The sequence below is a fragment of the Sinocyclocheilus anshuiensis genome, unplaced genomic scaffold (genome assembly GCF_001515605.1).
Source record: "Sinocyclocheilus anshuiensis isolate Anshui unplaced genomic scaffold, SAMN03320099.WGS_v1.1 scaffold506, whole genome shotgun sequence".
Taxonomy (NCBI): domain Eukaryota; kingdom Metazoa; phylum Chordata; class Actinopteri; order Cypriniformes; family Cyprinidae; genus Sinocyclocheilus; species Sinocyclocheilus anshuiensis.
In genome coordinates this window covers 412,347-430,378 of record NW_015544144.1, presented here as the reverse complement: position 1 = coordinate 430,378, position 18,032 = coordinate 412,347, and the positions used below count along the sequence as shown (strand labels likewise).

General features: G+C 37.5%; 1 protein-coding gene across 1 annotated transcript in view; it reads left to right on the top strand.

The window, feature by feature from the left end:
- Positions 1-495: 495 nt before the first annotated feature.
- Positions 496-18,032, top strand: part of LOC107695105 (gamma-aminobutyric acid receptor subunit alpha-3-like) — a 197,728-nt gene continuing 180,191 nt past the window's right edge. Inside the window, exon 1 of the mRNA XM_016494913.1 lies at positions 496-649. The gene's annotated coding sequence lies outside the window, so the exon portion shown is untranslated. The remainder of the gene's footprint in view (positions 650-18,032) is intronic.

The following is an 18,032-nucleotide window of genomic DNA, read 5'->3' as shown; positions in this document are numbered from 1 at the left end:
ACCCAGCATTTTTTAGAGTGTATGGGTGCAACAGCCTGTCACTGGCAGTCCCTTATGAAAATTAACAATTGAACAATTTCCATGGTTACCACTACAGTAAACATATTTTAACCACGTGTAAATAAAAATAAAATATAATAAATTGCAATTAACGCATATTGAATGTTAAAATGCATTTCAAATATAATTAAATGGGTATCATTACCTATTTTACTTTTAATAATTTTTATAAATGTAATCATTTAAAAGTTCAGTTTGGGGGTATCGGTATCAATATCGACGATACTGGCCTTTGAAAGTATAGGCATCGTATCGAAAACAAAATTAGTGGTATTGCCCATCCCTATTCGAAACGATCAGCGATGTATTTAAACCTCCGACGAGCGGGAAATTTGTCGCCATCCAGCACCAATCTGCTAGTGAGGGAAGGAGGGGGCGGGAAGGTTCGTTTGAGGAGGGCAGGCTTTCCAACGTTACTAGCGCTCCTCCACTACCCTCATGTCAGCATCTGAGGCAAATACTTCAAAATTCACCCATTGGACATGAAAGAATTTACTGGAAAATAAGTGGAGAGACAGAGGAGGGAATCAGCTGCCAGAGCTCAGAAAGTGTCTGAAGTCCGTCGGAAGAAAAAAAGGATTTATCTCTGGTGAGGTACATTTCATATTATAATGACTGAATGATGCGTAAAATGCGTGTCATATAGATTCGAAGACAGGGAAACGACGTTAAAGACATGTCTTTGTAAAATCCCGCAGTGTTTTATTCACGAGTAAGTGTGTTTTTGAGAGGAACACTTCATTTGTTTTAAGGTTTAACAGGTCTCTTCTCGCCACAGCTGACTACAGACACACTGAGGTGAACCTGACCAGGAGTGAGAGCTTATCACGGGCAAGACTGACGACTGTTACTTTGAGAGGATATCACTTCAATATTTTTTACAGATATTCTCTTTTCCCATTCATTAAGATCAATTTTCAGTCACGCTGTCGATCGGTAGCTAGTTTATTCACACTGTTGAATATACTGATGATGCGACATACGCTTTTGTTTTACTGAGGTAAAAGTAACCGTGTAACTGTGAGTTGTGCGTTTTATAGTCGTCTATTATACTAAAGGAAAATGTGAAAGAAAATGTATTACTCTTGTAATAACGTATAATCTTGAATGAAAACTTGCTACATTCTTCAAGATTATTTCCATACACAATTCCACTGTGTTATCTGGGTAGGAATGTGCTATTGTCGTCATATTCGGAACTAAAATATTCTTAAATATTGTAATATTCCTATGAATAAATTCAGTGTTTAAAAAAAATACAGCTTAGCCTTGGAAATTCGATCGATCAGATAGATCCCGGTGTGTTAGAGATTACACTTGGGTTGCGCGTGCGTTTGCGGTAGTTTGTTCCGTATGCTGGTTTTCATATCGTGACAAATAATTTTAGTCAATGTATAGCCTATTATGGTCTTCATGGAGTTACTTTGTTTATGAGCACAACAGTAATGCGCGTATGCAACCGGTTTGTAATTCAAGTGAGCTTGCTTTCATATGGGTGGAAGACGTGTGACTGTTTATTAAAAGAGGGTTGGGGGGGTATGTATGAATAGACTTTTTTTATGTAGCTACTGTAGGTCCTGCATTTACACCGTGCTTATAAAAACGTTCAAGGAATATTTACCCCCCACAACCCAAAAATAAAGAAATAATAATAACATAAAATAAATAAATAAATGATCTGTCATTATTTTGTCACTATGTCGTTCTCAACTGGCTATCATCCATTCGACTCTACACAGGTCAAGCGGTTTGGAATGCAGATTGATGGATGTTGTTCCATTTTATTTTTTATTTTTTGCTGTGAACCAAGCAGCATATTCTAAATAGCCTGCTGCCATATCATAGGTGTTTGTGAGGAACAAAATTAAAATATTAAATTACTTAAATTCTTACTCTTTGCAGTGTTTAAACCTCATTCACACTTGCAAGTCCAAATGAGTTTCATTGTGAATGGTCTATAGACATGTTAGCACCAATGATGTTCAACATGTTTGTGATATGCCATGTTTGACGAAAGTGAGATTTATTTATTTATTTATGGGTCTTTTGGCTTTAATTTGATAAGTGTAGAAGTGACAGAGACTGGAGAAATTCAAGCTTAGGTCCCCATACAGTGTCATTTTCAGTGAATGTGCATTACATAAGAGTTTGGTGGAGGATTTGGAGAGGAAGATGTTCACTGAAAAAAAAAAGATTTACATTTCAGTCTTTTCTTCACAAAGTTGAAGGATGTTGAATATAGCAAATATCTACTTTATTGATAATTAAAGGTCATTTTGAGAGCTCAAAAGGCCTTGTTCCCATTCACATGGATTAGAGCAGCATGATCATTTTGTGAAACATCTGTGTTTTACAGAAGAAAGAAAGCAATATAGGTTTGGAACTAGAGCTGGGTAACTATCTCACGATAAACATTGGCAATACATTCGTCATGATTCAATACATTTTGATACAGAATTATAACATAATTGATAACAAAATGATCAAGAAAGAGAGTGAAATTAAGCAAGAGAGACACATCATGTCCGTAAGAGAAAGAGTGGCTCTTTTGGTTCATTTTCAATCCTGTGTCTTATGGAAGCAGCTCTGCTTTTAGCGTTGGCTCTTATTTAGACAAACTACCACTTCATTATTGAACTTTACACCTGGCCACATAAATGTGTCCCCACAAAATGAATATAAATTCAATGGAGTTCATGTCACTGAAAGCAACACATGTGCATTTTATTTATTGTCAGCTAATTTCAAGATTAAAGGCCGCAATGAAGAAGGAAAGTAACATCAACACTGGTGATAGAATGCAGTGTTTACCACTTTTAATGAAACTGACTGTGTGTTGAGCTTCAGGATATGATGCAGAACGTTGAGTTTCATTTGTGACAGTTTGTGCATCTGTTTCTGAAGAGACATGCTTATCTTCAGCAGGCTATATCTGTGGAAATGCTTGCTGCAGTAGCACTGTGGTAGTTTACTATGGGGAGCCGGTATAACACACTCTCACACTTTTATTTATTTACACAGTGGGCATAGAAAAGAATCACCCCTCTTTAAAACAATCACATTTTGTTGCTTTGCAGCCTGAAATGAAGACAGACACAATTTTTGTTTTAACCAGCTGTATGTACTCAGTGCAACTTATAACATCCAAGTGAAATATATAACACCAACATATCAGGGAAAAAAAACACTGAGTTGGAAAAAGGATCACCCCCTTGTGTCAGTATTTTGCTGAACCACCTTCTGATTTAATTTCAGCCTTTAGTCTGCTGCGATTTGTCTCTACTAACTTTACACATCTAGACTTTGCAATATTTGCCCACTCTTCCTTTCAGAACTGCTCAAGTGCAGTTAAATTTTGATGGTGACCGTTTGTGGACTGCAGTTTTCAAGTCGTTCCAAAGATTTTCAATGGGGTTTAAGTCTGGGCTCTGGCTAGGCCATGCAAGGACATTCACCTTTTTCCTCTTCCAACCACTGTGTGCTCAGTTCTGCTGTGTGGTTTGGGTCATTGTCATCTTGGAAGGTAAACCTTTTTCCCCCATTCACAACTTTCTGGCAGAGGGCAGCAGATTTTCCTCAAGAATTGTATGGTATTTTGCCCCATCCATTTTTCCTTCTATCCTGACAAGTGCTTCAGTCCCTGCTGCAGAGAAACACCCCATAACAGGATATTACCACTTCCATGCTTTACTGGAAGAATGCTGTTATTTGGATGATGAGCTGTACTGGATTTCCACCAGACATATCATTTGGTGTTGAGGCCAAATAACTAAATTTTAGTCTCATCTGCCTCAGATTCTTAAAGGTGTGTTTTGGCAAAGCTCAGTCGTAACTGCATGTGGCCTTTCTGCAACCCTCCCATACAAGCCACATTTGTGGAGAATTTGTGATATTGTTGTCACATGCACACAATGACTACTCTTTGTCATAAATTCCTGTAACTGCTTCAGAGTTGCTGTAGGCCTCTTGGTCGCCTCTCTGATCAGTTTCCTCCTGGCTCTTTCTTCCAGTTTGGAGCGACGTCCTGATCCAGGGAGGGTCTGTCTTGTACCAAATACCTTCCACTTCTTAATAATGGACTTCACTTTTAGGCATTGATAAAGCCTTTGAAATCACCTGACTCGTGCTTGTCCACAGCTTTATCCCGGAGATCTTTTGATGGGTGCCCACAGTTGATTGTTTGTTTCAGTAGCCTGAAATGTTCCAGGAAAGCTCTTTTCATGCTGAGCTAATCAAAATGACTACAGCTGATCACAGTTGAAAGTCAAATGGCTTTGTGCGACATTGAGAAAGTGATGAGCTACACTTGATTGAGAGTCATTTTTAGTTGGGGGGTGATCTTTTTTCCATCTCTTTATTTTTTCCAACTGATTTTGTTTATTTATTTACTTATTTATTTATAACTGTGTCCGTCTCAATTTCAGGCTGTAAAGCAACAAAATGTGATTATTTTAAAGGGTGGTGATTCTTTTCTATGCTCACTGTATTTTTATTGTTTTGGAGTCTGCTGTGTCTAAATTCACATAATTTTAAAATTTTTGAGTGAACTATGCCTTTAGAAAAACAGAAACTATGTTTAAGCTTTTTTATATAAATAGTTGAACAGTAAGAGAAATTAACTCATATAGCATTGCTTTTGGTGTATATCCCAACCCTTGAGAGACTAAGCATACAGCTGTGAAATGGCCTGGAACAGTTTGAAAACCACATTAAATATGTGAAGACCATAGCCCAGATATCTTGGCAAGGCCACGGTAATGAGGGCAGTGGTAGATAAGAAACATGGCAGGTTAAGTGCAGAAAGCTGAAGGTCTGTGAGCTCCAGAAGACTCCTCCCTCAAGGGAGCCATTTTCAGCTAGCTTGTGAGCTCGGCTCAGGCCAGAGTTACAATTATAGCTCCAAATGCAGTGCTCAAAGCAAGAAAATAAACCCACTTTCAGCATTTCTGCAAAACTGAGAGCAGTGGGCAACAGTTTATATCTGCTCTCTCTCGCTCTTTCTCTCTCTAGCTTTGGTTCTACTAACTTCAAGGAAAGATTAATGCTGTACATTAGCAATTCACTTTAAAGGAATGGTGCCCAAGTAATTAAAGCTACTGGGGGGAATTATTAGTTTGTGCTGTTGTTTGTCACAACCCTCCATTATTCCTAACTTTTAAAACTGGCTTCTGTCCCCAAGATATCAAAAGTACTTGTCCTTTTTCAGGCAACCGAAATTTTCATATTAAAATGGAATTAATTTATATATTTATTTATTCATAAGGTTGGAGACAGACAATGTTATTCTATAATTTTAGACCCTCTTTGACTCTGACATTTGACCACCTGTTTTAATCTAAATGAGCCATGACTCATCTACCGTGGAGTTGCAGGGTTTTGCTATTAACCTTGCCCTACCCTTTACACCTTGTTTTCAGTATCACATAGGCAGAGCGAGGCATATAACAAGATGACTTCTTAACTGTGACTGTCTCTAAACAGACTTTTTACCGTTACTTCAATCTTTCAAGTGCTTGGAGCTCAGAGCCTCTTTTTTAGTGGGCGGCTATGCTGGAAAGAAGTGAAAAATCCAGATTTACACGTCAAACTGGGATGGCTGAAGAAAAGCACTGCTTTTTTTCTAACACTGAAAAATGTGTCTGAGCTCTCCAAATCCTTAGTATTTGGTATTCCTAGATGACTCAGCAGTTTTTACACCTCTGAAGTAGGATTATTTGACAATCCCCACGGAAATTTGCATGTGGTCAGCATGCAGGAGGAAAACACAGGAGAACGTTCTAGCTAGACACATTTATGTATCTGGTTGTCTTATGTCAGTCCTGGCCTGGTTGTGTCTGACTGAAATGCTAGCATAGGTCAGAATGGCCATATTATTATTTTTTTTTGTCCGCCCATACTGCTCAATTTGGAAGAATGGCACAATTTACTTGTAAAACTTGCCGGTGCAGTTGTTTCTTTATTATTACACATTTCGCAAACACAAGATTTATCCTTATCCTTTGACAAACAAAACAAATCATAACCCAACGTGTTAGCGTACGGTAAAATAGATTGGTTTACTTTGATGTGATTGTGTTAGAGATGTCAGCTTTAGCTTAAATTACTGTCCCTTCAGCCACATAACCAGAAAGGAACATTGAGCTGGGGTTAATCAATTCTGACAGGAGGTAAACTAGGTGAGCCTTTTTAATGGCAAGAAGACTCTACCGGGGTCAGTCAAGAGCTTGTCACTCAGTAGTACAAGCAGTGAGTAGACAGAGATATGTGAAAGGAGAATGAGAGTTAGCCTAGAGCACTCATGACTCACTGATTGCAGCTGTAGCCAATGAAAATCTTATTTGCATCTATTTAATGCATTCGTAAAATTCATAAAGATCACTTCACATGCAAATATCTTATATATGTGCAAGAAAACAAGTCCAGTGTAATTCACCTGTGAAGACTTTTGATGATAAGAAGGCAAATTCATTAGTTCAGTTAGTTTAGATTCTTTAATTTCCAAAATAAATAAAATATGGTAATTTGTTCCCTGCCAGTACATAGGATTTTCACTTCAGTGGCCAACACTTTTCATCTTCTAAAGGTAGTTGTCACACATTATAGCATGCATATAATGTTCATTTTATGTATATTGTTCATTATATAAGAAGCTTCGAGGGTATTTTGACTTAATTTTATTCTTGGCCAAAACCGCCTCAAATAAATATCGATAAACTGTGTTTGATAAGACCAGTTTGAGGGCAACATGCTCTTATTAAGCAAGTCCTTTTTTACTTTGTTCAATTTTTTATTGACAGCTGAACTTGGAAGTTGAAGAGACAAAAGGAAAAACAGAAGACTTGCAAAGTCAAAGATAAGGATGGAATTAATTTTAGGTAAAAAAATAAAAATAAAATCCAGGTCACAGCCTCACATTCTCCCCATAGCTTAACTGCTTATCTTCTTCACAGACCTTTTGGTGGCTGCCTGCTCACAAGCATATGATGACCTGGACTCGTCCATAAAAATTCAACCCGCTAGCCATAGTGGGCTTCAGGCACAGATTGAGACAATTACTCAAACCTTGGTCATTTCTCGACTTTTCATTCGTCTGATCCTGTGGCTGCACTAGCCTCCTTAAGTATGGGTTGACTGCACCACACTCATTTTCTCCTGCCTGCCTGAGCCCAGTCAACTTTTTACTTTTCTTTTCTTCCCTATTAATCATTTCCCCACTCATTATTTCATGTAGAGTCAGTTGGGATTGGTGGTGAGGCAGATAACGGTAATGGTATTATGATTTCATTTGGCATTAATCAGTATGATGGATAGAGTTTCAGATTGCATTTGCTATTGATCAAACCTGAGGCATCACATGTGGTTGGTCAATGGGAGGGCAGCAGGTTATCAAATTGAGGCATCTGAAAATGACATGATATCACTAAACTGTAAGATATGTTTAGTGTTTAGTGCATGCAAGTGAGGGCAGAGAGCTTGAAACCTGTCACATCTGACAGGCCAAAGTGCTTTGGTGGGAGAGATAATGCACAGCGATGCACATGGCACTTGACTGATGGTATTGATAAGTCAGGAGTCCCACCAGAGCAAAGGCATCTTGTGTTTTGTTTACTATTTAGGTGACAGTCATCTGTGAGGCAGAACATTAAGAGTGTCTTTCTTCCTCAGTGGCAGTTACACCTTACAGATTCCAAAAAATGTTCCTCCTCCAGGAGGATTTACGAGAGGGAACACTCAAGTCTTGATAATCTAGGAAGAGACAGCCAAGCTCCAAATTGACTAGGAATGTGCTAAACGACATGTTTTCAAAATCAACTAGACCAGGGATACTGAAATTGTGTAGCCTGGGGCCAGTTTTAAAGAATGCAGTGTGATAAAATGACTTTGTGTTACTTAGTTATTGTTTGGTTTTAAAATGTGAATTAATTCATTAATTTATTTTCAAGATTATTAACAATAATGTTACTTTAAACATGTAAATCATATTTATGTACAACTACAGTCCCAATTTTAGTAGAATCTAGAATTACTTAAATACTTGCACAACTGCTCACCAACAAAACACCCGGATTATAATCAATAAAAAACTGTCCACATTCAGGTTCACACAGAATGTGTTCTGTATTTAACCAACATCATTAAAAAGAAGGTGTGTTTATTAGCACATTACCTCCCAATACACACATGAGAGGCTTATGTTACCCCCAGAACCTCATCTGATTGGTCTGAGCAAATGCTGCATTTAAAAAAAAAAAAAATAATAAGCATGATTTGCTAAGCAGAAAACAGTAAAATGCTCCACACTACTCACAAACACCCATCTAGTGCATGCATTCATAGACTAAAAGCAGTGCTTAAAAGTCAAAGGAATGCAAGAACATGCCCTATATGAATGGCCCTTCACACATTATTCTAATCGACAAGCCTGCAGTGTAGATCTTTTACTTTGTTATAATGGTATTCATTATATGCATCATTATATGTTTAATTGCTATGCAGACAAAGCAGCAAAAAGTTTAATTCTCAATAAATCCAAACTGTGGCAGTGGATCATTGGTGACCTTGTGACATATGAATTTGACCATGAGGACTCTGATTATCCCTGAGCTAGTAAATGGGTTGTCTGAAAATCTAGTCACCCTTAAATTAACCCTGTATAATAATGCTGGTTTAGGATCGTGTCCAACAGCTAGATGGGACACAAAAGAACAAAAGCATGCAGAAGTCTCCAGATGTTTTTTTTTTTTTAACCTCTTAGAGAGGTCAGTCTTAACAAGCATATCACACTGTCAGCATACTAAAGACCTTTCCAAGAAATTGCAGTTCACTAGTTGTATATTGCTTAATTAAAAAGCAACATGAAATGATGCATTGCAGAGAGTTGTTCTTTGACAGTGTGCCATGCATACATAAATAAGACAAGATGTGCAGTTTAGAGGTTGACCTACTGATAATTTTTGCAGATTAATCGGCACCAATAGTTGATTGCTGGAAGTATTGCTATCGGCAAAAATCCATGCCAATATTTTTCCGGGTTGCGTCTGTTACTGGAGCGGCTGAGAAGGTCTATACAGTACGAGAGTGGAAATCACTGACACCTCGTGATGTTTGTTTTGACACGTGAGGCTGTGCGCTGCACAGAGCGGGACAATTCAGAAGCGGATTTAAAACAGACAACAAAATGGTGCCTGTTTTCATATCATTACTACATTATTAATTTGTTGAGTAGATGTTGAATTAGTAGAGAAATATCAGCAATTTGCTTTCAAGGCTGAGAGGACATGAAAATTAGTACCTCGAGCGGTTAAAACAATGTGACCAAAACAGACACAAGTCCGACCCAAATGTTTAATTTCACGATTGTTACCATTTATTTGCATTAGTTTATATGCAGCTGGTCACATTAATGCATTTGTTAGCCAGCGAAGTTGCATAATTAAAGCTAGTGACGTAAGAAAGCAAATTGATATGTTCAGTTAGATAATTTCGACGAACTTCTTGAACCTGTGATATCTTCTTCAGGGCGAAAAAGGAAATTAAAAGCTGAAACATTTTCACAGAACCTTGCAAAAGCAGCGCATTGCAATGGTGAGGGAAAAACTCAGTGTATTGCATGTAATCACATTCATACAGTTTATGATCACAACAACAACAACATTTGTCAGGCATCTACATTGTCATCTGAGGAGATTACAAAGATTAAACGAGTGTTTTTTTTTTTATTCTAAAGCATGAGATGTGGAGTTATCTGCTTTAGCTATAAAACAAACTTATAACAAACTTATAATATGTAAAAAAAAACATACTTTCAATGAAGTAAATTTGGTAAATTACCTGTATTTGTTTAAGTTATTATTACTGAATCAAAACAACCCAACTGCAGTGATTTCTGATCAAAAATAAATCAGTTATGGGTTTTTGCAAATGAACTCTTCATATTTAAAGACATACTGGAAGGTAAACCTTAGGTCTCGTTCCCTCGAGGAACTAGGGTTACATACATAACCTGAGACGTTCCACTTCCAGTTCTGTGGATGTCTCTTCTTTACCTCATTACCTACCTAGATGTTTCAGCAGCGTTACCTTCAAGCCATCACTTCATTCACAGTTGTCACATAGATGGAAGGCTTTTCATTATCCAACTTATTGGAACCTCTTTTGTGTTCCACCGGCCTTGCCTGAGCACTGATAACCTCTCGTCTTCGTTCCTTGGAGAGAGCTTTACTGGAGTGAGTGTATCATAAATGTGCTTTTTGACATTTGAGGCGAGAAGGCTTAAAACCCCATTCATCCTCAATCCGTCTGCCTATCATCCCTTGCATGCGACACATGAAGCAGTGCTGATGCAGCAGGGTTGATCGGTTGTTTCATGCAGACATGTTCAGACGGGTGTAAATTTATCTTGACACTATACAAGTTTGGGTTCGTTTCAAAATTAAAGCGCTGCACTCTGGAGAACTTTGGCAATGTTGTTCTTTTCTCTTTACAGTGGAATTGCCTTTGCCCTTTGTCTTTGTACCCTGGAAGAAATATGTGTGTGTGTGTGTGTGCTTGTGTAAATGGGTTAGTAAGAGCGAAGAATCTTGACATTCTGTCAACTGGAACGGTTCAGTTGTAAGAACTGCAAGCAAACAAGTGGTGACATACTTGATGTTACAGTGATGTTACAGACAAGGCCGCATTAACCATTGGGCCAGGTGGGGCTGAAGCTCCGGGGCCTAAGCAAGGAGGGGGCCCGTGATTGGCTGTGGAGTAGATTGACGGACATCGGTAGCGCCGATCGCCAAAGCCCCACCACGCCCCTCACTTTTTAGCGCTATTATTTAGTGGCATTTTCCGTAAATTCCATGCATTACCATTAGAGATTAAAACGTCACATTTGAATTCGTTTTACCAATCAAATGCATTTATTATATATTTTACTTTTGAACGAACTGTGTACGTAGCATATCTATCAGGTGATCGCTACACCTAATGTCTGCATTCACCTCTCTTCACTTCATTCTGGTATAATCTAGAAACGGTCATGCAAAGAGCAATCTTCGATAAGTAAAAATGTCAACTATTCTAAAAAAAAAAACAAAGTGAGAGAAAAAAATGAGGAGAGGGGAAAAAATGAGTTAGTCACTAAAATCCACAGCTAGTTTATTTTACTAAGACTCACTAAAATCCACAGCTAGTTTATATTACTAAAGCTGATGATGGAGTGGGAGTTTTGGAACCGCAAATGGACCGGACACATGGAGCAGATAAAAACACAGCGTCATCATCCCCACAGATTTTAGGTTAGTTTGATTATAAACTTGATATGTATATTGCTTTTTGTGTTTGAACAAACTCTATAGGCCTAGTATAGCTAGCTATATTCGCTTATGGGTTGAGAAATTAATTTTGCGCCTCATGATGTAGGCCTAAGCCTTTTATTTAAACGCATTTTAAATATTGTGGTTTAAAAACGAATTTAACTGTTCAGGGACATTAAGCAGTGGGGCATAATTCATTTCATTAAGACTTGCTTGCACTTGCTCGTACAGCGCCTGACTGGAGTTATTTTTTCACCTTGTGTTTAAACGTTCGAACACACATAGTTATGTGTCAAAATGCCTGTCTCCGACCTCGTCAACACAGTTATTTGTGTCTTAAATGAACGTTAATAGTTAAAGATAAAGCATGCGCACTAGTTGGCATTAATTCATAGCCCCGGGGCCCAGTGAGGTCTTAATGCGGCCCTGGTTACAGATTGTACTGCAGAGATATTGCAGTGTACTTTTGTATTATGGCAGAAACAGTTTGCTATGTTTCTTCTACAGTTTCACATCATATTTCGAAATATTTGGTATTTGAACTTCTAAACTTTCTCAAAAATTTTCTAAATAGTAGGTCATTTTTGTTTAATCAGGCTTGTTTAATCAGCTAAATAGAAAGCGAGAGTCTGTTCATATCTAACAAGTATAGTTTCCATCTAATATCTAATCCTTTTGTGTATATAAAGTCAAGGCATGAAGTCACTTCACGGTCTGAAATGATCAGTTTCCCCTGATCATTTAAAATGTTGCAGTACTTTAATGGTGTGCCATAATTAATTTTAATGAGCAAATGTGCATGTGATTTTTTTTTTGGTTCCTTGCCAGAGCACTCTATGCTCTCAGGAACCCTTGCTTGAAACCTCGACATGATGTATGGTGCAAAGGTTTTATTAAGTTTTGAGGTGTACCTAATGATACGCCATAAGAGAAGATTATCAGTGTTGAGAGACATGTTAAATGAGTGTTGTGCTTTATCATACTAGGTAAGACACTATTTCTGGTAGTGTTTTCAGAAGTATGGATAATTCCGTTCCAAGTTGATACTTATTTTTTAAAAACACAACAATACTGACGCCAAGGCCAAGTGGCTCGGTACCCGCTGATAGGCAGCTGCTTTCAGATACTCCTGTGCATATTTGTGTGAGCACTCTGTGAAGAGCGTCAGCGGTTTCTATTAACAAAGTGTTTTTCCGGTGTTGAGCATTGTAGCCAATCACAAACATGTTTGATGAGCGCATGAACGCAATGGCCAATCAGAAACCTTTAAGTCAGAATCCACTCAATACACCAGAGCTTGTTCAGTTTGAGCTCTGCAAGCTCTGGAATAATTTCTCTATAACCAACAAAGTATAAATATGAATTAAGAGATTCAATGTGCCATAGACACTTTTTTATTATTATAATGGGAGATTTCACTTGGTGAGCTTGCGCTGTGGGTGAACTTCATTGATTATAAACGGAATGTTCTTCGCTTGCTTTCTGTATATAACCCATTCATAATTGGAATACATTTGTGCAAATTTTTGGGAGTGATAACCATATTAAAACAATATTTTAAAGTCTATATGCAAATGTTTTATAATGTATTATTAACTGAATAGCATTAATAATGATATAATATTCTTTGTTTAATATTTGTATTTTTTTTTTTTTAAATGGTTACGATAGTTTTTGCTATAGTACTGAATTGGTACCGATAACTGTGGAATTTTACTGGTACTTGTAACGACTACTGAAATTTTGGTATTGTGAAAAACACTCGTTTCTGGTAGGGCATAAGAAGACATTGTTTCAGTGTTCATCCATTCCTACATACCTATGTAGAGTTGCAGGAATGCTGGAGCCTTATCCCAGCATTCTTTGTTCATATTTCACATAAACATATCAAGATTGTAAGAATGGTCTCTTGTTTGATGCAAAAAGAGAGCTGCATGTGTAAACACAATAAAAATGTGGCTGTAAAAGCTGTGGCATGTCATCAGAGCATAGACACACATTCTACAAGAAACTCAGCTGTTCATGGTGTTGTTTCAGACTCGCATGAATGGACTTCTAGAATGACAATCATTATTCCTAAACACTAGCAAAATGCACACAACAAGGACTGGATTTCCCAGTGTTATTCCCCGTTATCCTGATGAAGACTGTGCTCAGAGTAAACAGCATTAGCATCAGCTAGTAACGGTGCTCATGTATAGAGATGGAGTGATAAAGTGTGAACCATTCTGAACTAATGCAACGAAAACACAATTTGAGATCCCTTCCCTCCCCTTCTTGCCTGCAGCAATCAGTGGAGATGCCTTGTTACTGTCCAGCTCCAGTAGGTACTTCTTATGTTTTTCAGTCTGGGGACCAAAAACAAACCACAATAAAGTGTTGTTTTCTTCAAATAACAAAAGATGAAAAAAATGAACTTGAGGTGTGTTGGTTACAGCAAAAGTTCATTATTTTTGTTGCACTTTAGTATATAATCTAAGGGCATCCTTAATACGACATAATACTGTATATGAAATATCATCTACAATATGTAAAGACTGTGAAAAGATCTACAATTTGTCCCATTTGAGAAATATGTTCTGATGGTAACATGCCTAATTTACACCTTTAAATACAGCTAAAGAGGATTGTGACCCAAAAGCTTTAAAAAAAGACCATGACATTAGTGCCCACGACTTCTGTGCTCTATTTCATGTGTAATAAGTAGGAATGTGTGCAACAACTAATTTCAAAGTCGTTTAAATGGACATTTTGTAACCAACTAGTTTGAAGTGAAAAACACTCAGAAGACAGTAAAAAAAACACTGTTCTTATGATTTGAGTTGTTCTTATTTTCCATCTAACTGTTAAAATTTACAACACTGATGGCAACAAAAGCGGCAGACGGGCTGAATGAAAAACCAAATTCACTCTCTCTGAAATTAGGTGGTGCTTTTGAACAAACAAAAATACAGCAGTTACCATGGTTACCCCTGTAAACAAAACAGCATTGCTTTTATAAACACAAATTTATTATTATATGGAGATAACATGAAAAAAAAAATAAAAAATTCTGAAGAAAGTCAGTTCCCTTTCCTTCACAATGTTTCCCCCTTTAAACCAGTAAATATGCTCCCACACCTTGCTCGTCTTCCAAGCAGAAATTACTGAGCAGGCACTGATTGACATGAAGAAAATGCATGCATGCAAGGTCTGAGTTGAAAAGAAATGAATCTGTTATCCGCTCCAGATATCAACTATATTTTACTTTTAAAAAGTAACATTAAAATTACAAAATTTTGACTAGTCAACTATTATTTCCAATGTCGACTAGCAGCAGCAATTGTGTCTGGTTGAATAGTAAGCTATTCTCGCACATCCCTAGTAATAAAGTTTGTTCCCCACAAATCTATCCTATAGCTTCACAAATCTATCATATAACTTTGAGCTATTTTAGATTTAAAGCAAGAGATAGATTGCATAATTATCTATAGCAATATAGCACACAAATTGTATGAATTAGCTTGACAGCATGAATTGCCAACCACATTTACAAGAGCATCTTGGACATTTAGCAAATCATCCTTTTTTTTTTTTTTTTTTAAATAAACAAAATGTTCATTTTTGGGAGAGCCTTTATTTACTCTTTTGAAGCTGTCATGATTGGTGGTCTATATCCAGTTATCTCCATTCATCCCAGCATAATTTATTGACAGAGAGTAATCACTTCTCTCCCAATGAGGATTTGCTACCTAGATAACCTCTACTAGATTTCCAGGCACCCATGACTGCCTATTGATAATTCTCATTATTAGTATCTTAAGAGATCTCCCATATGCAACTGAAATTAGCTGTGTGCTTTCAGTGGACCACGGCCTATACAACACCAGCACTGGTGTGTGTTGTGTGTGGGGGGTGACACGTGTGTGGTAACAGAGCATATAACCAGATAAGAGTGCTTAGCGACAAGCACAGGTGGCAGTGGTGCAGTGTAGCATTTTATCTTCAGAACAAAGCAGTAATGCATTAGGACAGGTTTCACCAACTAGGCATGCTGGCATTGCACTTGCCGCTGGTCTCAATTGTAATGATGAACATTATCATCATCATCTATGTGTGACCAGTCATAGCAGCATGCTCTAGTGATCCTGATTGCCACATACTTTTGCATAATTGCACTGTTAATATTGCTCACACTAATGGTAATTAATTTTAATAAAACCCTAACATTAAGTGTGAAACTTCAGTGCCAAAGTTTAATACTGTAAAATTATATATCAAAGCACTTTCTAGAGTTAGTGCTAATACTTTTTAAATGATTGGATTTAGTGCCTGACACATGATAAAATTGGTAAAAAAGGCCCAGCGATTTTGATGGAGTGACTGAATCTTATTTAGGGACCATAATATCATTAAGACTTAGGGGTGGGCTCTTTTGACTTGACCAGTAAGCAACCACCCAGAATACCATAACAAACATCTTCTAACTTCTACTTTTTCTGCTTTCTAAAAAAAGAAAAAAAAAAGAAAAAATACAAAGTTATCATGAAATTCTAGATGGCGCAGGCTGTTAGGTTCTAACTCAATCTGATATAATTACATCATTATTCACATGGCACAGCTGATTGGTTTCTTTTCACATCAACAGGCAATAAGCTTGCGGTTCAACATTTAAATATTGTCTAGTGCTTGCTGTAGCAGTTGCAGTTCGCTTCAGGAACCCTCCACCTTCCCCAGCTCCACCTGTATAGATATGCTATGGGGTGTTCTCTGTGAATGGACTTTTGTTATTTATCCAAAAATAAGTTGTCATTGTGTCATTGTCAGTACATCTCTGCATTTTTTTGCAGGTTTAAAACTTCACTGTATGATGAACATTTGGATAAATTATGTAAACACATCTTTAGTTTTTCCTCAGAGCCTTTGCCATAAGTTCAGAAAATCATACAAAGGATTGAGTATCTTAACAATATCTACTCAAACCGTACATTTTCAGCACTGAATGCTATCTATATAGCTGCTCTTTACGTGTCAGGCATTTCAGAAGTGACGATTAATGGATCCCTTATTTCAGTGAAATGAAAAAAAAGAACCTATAATCCCAATTGTTTACAGCACTGATTATTTTTCCATTCTTGGAAAATAACAAATTATGAAGAAAAGAGAAAGAGAAAGAAAAAAAAAAAAACACAAATATACAATCCTGCATTTCATGAACTCTAATTCCTGGCCTCCTGGTCATGCATATGCTGTTCTGACATATGATGTCTGAAGTACTCCAAATGATTAATGGGCAGCAGCGGTGGTGGTTGATGTTCATTTATCAATCAGTATGCCAACAAAGCCTACCCCATCATTGGTATGGCACTACAATTCTCCATCCTCCACACTACTTCTGGCTGTCAATGTGTTTTGCCAGAGGAGGGGCAGGTACTGGTTTGAAGTGCTTCATATTGCCTCAAGAACATAGGCAGTCCATCCTGGAACCCACTTCAGCTCCCAGCATACAAATCAGTTCTTAAGAGAACCAAGGTTGCCTACAGGCTCATTATTTGTTGTCAGCTGCCTGCACCTGTTTGGCTGGAGTGTGTGTGTGGCTCCTGTCTTACTGTTATCTGGTTATCAGTTCTCTCCTCTTTAGTTGCAATGCCAGAGATGACAGTGCTGTGTGTGCTGCCTGATCCCGGGACCTGTCGGTGTGAATAGTAACGGGGCATTTGAGAGGACACCGCTACCATGCTGCTAGTCTGACAGAGGTGTCGGCTGTGCCAAAATGGTGACTTAGCACTAATGCCAGCTTGAGTTACAGTTTGTTAATAGTGTTGTGTGTGTACAAGGGATGTCCGAAATGACAGAAGAGTTACCTGCACAACAGACTGACAAATTGAGGTTTGTTTTGAGGTTGGTTTTGGGTTTAACTGACCCTCAGATGTGTTGCTTTGGGGTGATTTCGTAGACATTTTTCTTGTGTTCAAAATCAGCCAGATGGATTGCAGTGGAATGAAACAATGCAGGGATCTCAAAATGGCAAAAGTTTTTAGTGGAACTGACGCGCTGTCATGTTCGTGGTGGGACACTCAAAAAACAGCTGCAAGGTGTTTGGGGTGGGCCAAGACCAACGTGATCTCATGATAATTTGTATGTATTTTACGTAAAATGTGGTACTATAAAACGTACATTTACGTACGTTTTTACAGGCTCTAAAACGTACAATACTGACATATTTTCAGTATCTAAACGTACAAATACTGACGTATTTTCAGCATTTAAACGTACAAAACTGACGTATTGACGACACCTAAAAATGAATCCTTATGAATATTGAAATCGCGGCATTCATTTTTATTAGTTTTTAGTTGTCATATGAATTAGCTTGTTTTCAGTTGCATTATTAAATAGTTTACTCATTTACTTATGAAATTATAACATTTCGTTTTGTTTTGTGATTTCTGCTGCCAGCTCGTTTCCAAGAATAGAAACGGCGGCATTAATTTTATTAGTTTTTAGTTGTCATATGAATTAGCTTGTTTTCAGTTGCATTATTAAATAGTTTACTCATTTACTTATGAAATTATAACATTTCGTTTTGTTGTGTGATTTCTGCTGCCAGCTCGTTTCCAAGAATATGCCTACATAATGTTAAACAAGACTTCACTTTAAACCTTAAAATAAATAACATTTCTGCAATCGTTT